At 34.7% G+C, this 5311-nt stretch overlaps 2 long non-coding RNA genes across 2 annotated transcripts; both read right to left on the bottom strand.

The window, feature by feature from the left end:
• Positions 1 to 2399: 2399 nt before the first annotated feature.
• LOC113373124 lies at positions 2400 to 3092 on the bottom strand. The gene is made up of 4 exons (XR_003366861.1): positions 3036 to 3092; positions 2902 to 2972; positions 2580 to 2836; positions 2400 to 2516 (listed from the first exon to the last, which is right to left on the bottom strand). It is a non-coding gene; the product is annotated as an uncharacterized LOC113373124 (long non-coding RNA).
• A 365-nt stretch (positions 3093 to 3457) lies between these two features.
• On the bottom strand, positions 3458 to 4984 carry LOC113373125. Its single transcript, XR_003366862.1, has 4 exons — positions 4868 to 4984; positions 4181 to 4186; positions 3565 to 3691; positions 3458 to 3503 (listed from the first exon to the last, which is right to left on the bottom strand). It is a non-coding gene; the product is annotated as an uncharacterized LOC113373125 (long non-coding RNA).
• Positions 4985 to 5311: the final 327 nt, after the last annotated feature.

The raw sequence follows: 5311 nt of genomic DNA on the forward strand, positions 1-5311 counted from the left end.
TTTCCACCCCTTTTTTCCTCGTCACTGCATTTTCCTCACCCCACATCCCCATCATCGCACTCGAGGGTGCTCCGGGGACTCGCACACCGACCCACCCTGTGACGCACCCAGCTTTTCAACCGGCGCGACCCAGTGGTGGTCGTCGGCCGGAAACCCTCACCCCCCTATAGTCCCCCCTCTCCCTTTTCGGGAGGGTCGGACCACAGGGTCGCGGGTTCGCGAACCCCACACCCCCCTATAATCCCCCCTCGCCCCTTTTCGGGGCTGCTGCGGGTTCATTAGGGGATGACACGGGATTCTCGCGCGTATCTCTCCTCTCAATCGAGATCGAGGGGAGCATACCTGCCTGGGGTCTCAAATTCGAACGGATGTGATTCCGTGCATACCTCGTTCCACAGCGTCAACAGTCACGCTATTTTGCGTTTTGTGTCCGGAGGTATGAATCGAACTCGGTACCCTGTTGACATGAAGCTAGCACGCTAGCATACGCCAACACAGGCCACATCGATTCTGCTTTTTTCGGCCTCATGACCTGTTAGTTTATTAAATCCAAATTTTATCTTTGTGCTATCTTACAATAAATAATAAATTCCACGCTTTCCATTTTTTGTCCCGAGGTATGGTTCGAACTCGGCACTCTATGGGTACGAATCCATCGCTCTACCAATTACGCCAGCACAGGCCACATCGATTCTGCTTTCTTTCGGCCTCATGACTTGTTAGTTTGTTATATCTAAACATTAATTTTGTGTTATTATTTAACACTAAATAAATACCACAACGTGAACAATACTCTTTTTTTGTCCTGAGGTATGATTCGAACTCGGTACCTTTATGGTACGAAGCCATCACTCTAACCATTACGCCAACACAGGCCATACAAACCCAACTTTTTTTTGGCCATATGACCTGTTAGTTTTTTTCCGTTTAAAATATACAATATCATCTACTTTGCAACGGTTTGCTAATGTGATCGTCGTGGCGTCGCGCGTTAGGAGGTGGGAGTCAACGGAGAGAGCAGGGTAGCAGGTTCGAGACGTGGTAAACATAAGCAAGGTAAGAGTATTAGTTCTTAACGTAGGTAGGTATTAGGTTAAGGTAGTGTGAAGTAAGGATAAGGGGTGGTAAACGTGTCGGTGAAAATTAATACAATTAATATAATAATAAAATAATCTAATAAAAATAAATTATCTCAATAAAAATGAAGATGTCATTGTGCGAAAGAGGGAAAAAATCAATTTGAGAAATTGATCTTTATTGTATAAGTCCGAAGTTAAGTAAAACTGACCAATGTTTAAAGTATATTAATTAAAATGAATTAATTAACACTTTGAATAATAGTATAGATTCAAGTGAGTGAAAAGTGTTATCATTTTTGACATGTTTGAAATGAGTGAATAACCATAGATTAGTCTAATTGAAATTATCAAAGTCATAACTTTATTAACTTCATTGATCATAATGGAATTAGATTACAAAAATTGTAATGTATTTCATGAAATTTATTCAAAATAATAAATCCTCGCCAAAAAACGAATTAATAAGTATATTAATGTTTATGATAACATCAACAAATATATTAATGTTTATAATACCTATACCTATACGGTGTGTTTCTAACATATATCACTGAAAATTGCGTGAAATGAAACACTTCAAATAAAGTTCAGTTAGTTTTATTCAAAACTTCCCATCAATGTATCACAGTATTTAATAATACAATTATATTATATTAATTTATTCATACAATTACAGTAATGAAAATGACTAAAATACATTAACATTTGTCTAATTGTATTATATATATATATATATATATATATATATATATATATATTATAGTATATATAATAATAACACAGTATGATATTAAATTAAGTGATATTTATAGCTAACAATAAGAAAAAAAGTGCACCATTTAAAGAAATAATAGAAAGTATAATATTTAAACAAGAGAAAACATCGGTTTGACACATTAAATGTTTAAGGCACTTGACTAACATAAGGGTTTGGAAAAAAGCAAAGTCTATTGTCAACGCGTTTCTATCGAGTCAAAGCAATGACGCAGAGTTCTACCGAGTCGAAGCAAAGGTATAAAGAGCTTAACCAAGATGCGGCAAGATGTTTGAAAACACCCAAACAGTGAAGAAACTGTTCTACACAATTGACTACACTAAAGAGTGCACTCAATAAGTATCCCTATTAATAACACAAGAAATTTTTAAAATGTAGACATGTTTAAATATTTCTGTAATTTACGTTACAGCATGATGTGATTTAGCCGTGAAGTGGCTCATAATTAAATTAAAACAACAAGTTAAATTAAATACAATAGATTTATTCATTATTTCATTAACATCTAAGCACTTAACTATTTAATAAATCATAGTAGGCATCTTCTCTGGTGAAGAGACGGACGGACGGACGGACGGACAGCATAATTAGTAGGTCAAATGATTGTTCTCACTCATGAGCAACTTGAGCGTTGAAGAGCACTTGGCTTGAAGTTGGTTACCCTATAAACGAAAACAATGAATTAGTAACAAGGTTCATAAAATATACTATAAAGAATAAATTACCTGATTAATCATGCAGCGGTGTCTTCCACGTAACCCCATTAAGACCTTCATAGTAAAACTCAACAAGTGGTTTTTATATTAACTGCCTAATTAAGTTAGTGAGGTTAGTCATGTTATTGAGTTAATAAGAGTTAAGTTAATCATGCATAATTATAGACAGTCATTGAAAAAAACCACTTGCGAGTCATTCACATGAATGAGTGTTCCGAGCTCTTGATTTTAAGGCTTCAGGGCAGTAATAGTTGGATCGAGAAGATCTGCAAAAAACAAAAAAAACATTATAGGAATGTTTGCATTTATACTGATATGGTTAAAGATATACCTGGTAACATGTTTCTGGAAAGATTCCTGGTGAAGTGAGTCAGCGTGCAGAGCAGCAGTAGTTGAAAGGACCTGAAAAAAAATAAACATGTTATTTAATGTTCACATTTATACTGATTATGGATAAAAACGTACTTTTTAAATTATTTTCAGAGCGATTCCTGGTGAAGGGGTCAGTGTGCAGAGCAGCAGTGGTTGAAAGTACCTGGAAAAAAATAAACATTATTTATTGTTCACATTTAAACTGATTATGGATAAAAACGTACTTTTTAAATTATTTTCAGAGCGATTCCTGGTGGAGGGGTCAGTGTGCAGAGCAGCAGTGGTTGAAAGTACCTGGAAAAAAATAAACATGTTATTTATTGTTCACATTTATACTGGTTATGGATGAAAACGTACTTTTTAAATTATTTTCAGAGCAATTCCTGGTTAAGGGGTCAGTGTGCAGAGCAGCAGTAGTTGAAAGGACCTGAAAAAAAATAAACATGTTATTTAATGTTCACATTTATACTGATTATGTGATAAAAACGTACTTTTTAAATTATTTTCAGAGCGATTCCTGGTGGAGGGGTCAGTGTGCAGAGCAGCAGTAGTTGAAAGTACCTGGAAAAAAATAAACATTGTTTATTGTTCACATTTATACTGATTATGGATAAAAACGTACTTTTAGAATTATTTTCAGAGCGATTCCCGGTGAAGTGAGTCAGTGTTCAATTTTCACTCGATACTTGGCCATTGGATTCTCAACAATTTGCTTGATATGATATTTTGAGGCCTCCATGTGATTTCATCTTGACCAGAAATAGAATGTAGAAATTTTCTAGCAGTTTAAAAATTGCACTTGGTTTTATATGAAATGCATTAACATGAATTTCAAACAGTGAAAATTAAAATTTAATGTAATATGTCAAATCCACATTGCATAATCTCAAATGATTCAAACGACCACATTATTATTCAATAGTTGAATAGATTAGTGTATTAGTATTTGTTAATATTAAAACTACTGATGCTACCTAACTAATAAATTAACCCACATGCAATACATATCGTGATCATTCGAATCATGAAATTCAATGCCTTAATGACTTTGTAAATTTCTAAAAGTTATAGTGACAATTAAAGTATTGATCAATTAATATCTTAAACAAAATCACCGGTTAATAAATCTATTCGTGCCAAATGCAATTCCAATAAATACCACATTCAGAGCGTCACAGTAACAATGTTCGTATAAAAACTGAAGGACTCTGGTAGCAGCAAACGCAACGCAAACCTACCCGCACCTGCAAAATACACAAATTATTATTGAATTTAGTTGATTATACATACATTATTAAATGTCATTGTTGATGCGTCACCAAATATTCAAATATTCATTCAAATTGTAACTATTCTTTGTCAATTTGTTGTTCAAATTGAAACTTTTTTTCAACTAATTTTGAAAACTAATTTTGCTTTAAAATTCTTGATGACATTATGATTGTGGTCCAATTTACACAATACTTCTGATCTTGAATTGAAGTGAATTAGCAGATGATAATGATGTAAATAAGACTTCAAATTAAACGATCCGCATAAATGTACTCATAGTAATTCACAAAATGAATTAACAGTCATTTTTTACTTTCACAACATTTTACTATTACTTTCGATTATTTCTTCTGCACAATGACCGCCAGCCATTCAATTGTGAACTCTTGCCCAGTCAACATAATAATAATATGTAGTTTTATTTAACAGTGGGCACCAAATGATGCAAAATAAAATAATTAAATATATCCGGCGTACGTCTTAGACAGTAGTACGACTTGAGCAAAAACTACATAAATCGAGCACACGTTTTCAAAAAAAAAAAAAAACAAAAATGAGGAAAGGTTTCAATTAAATCTAAAACATCTTAAAACACGAAATGCAATCCGAGTGAATCCGCAAAGAGAAATATAATTAGCACAAGTGCAACGTACCAGGTGACGCTCGCAGGTCGCACGTACTCCACAGGCAGCGAAGGGTCAGGCCCGCTCGTCCGTGTTCGACGACGTCTCGATGTCTTCTTCCAGCAATCGCCACGATGGAAATGAACTCTCACTCGCAATGACAACTCCCTCACGCAACTCCTATAGTCGCAAAGCATAGATGTGCAAAAGACTTGTAGACGTGCGACTGCAGAGCGTGCACGTTCGCTCGGTCGATGATGGCGTTTCAGGAACTCGAACGCCTCTTCTGTTTTGAAATCGAAACGACGTTTGTTTGAATCTTCAATTTTAACATTAAGGGTTTTATAAATTAAATAACGATATTCCATTCTTTTAGTAAACTCTCTAAAAATTTACACTGCAATGAATTAGTCGTTGGATATTGAAATAAATAAATTTGGTGTAGAATAAATTTTATTTTCTTTCACTAACCTG

This window comes from Ctenocephalides felis, unplaced genomic scaffold, assembly GCF_003426905.1.
Source record: "Ctenocephalides felis isolate EL2017-DRISC unplaced genomic scaffold, ASM342690v1 CF-g0.4_SCAFFOLD_01604, whole genome shotgun sequence".
Lineage (NCBI taxonomy): Eukaryota > Metazoa > Arthropoda > Insecta > Siphonaptera > Pulicidae > Ctenocephalides > Ctenocephalides felis.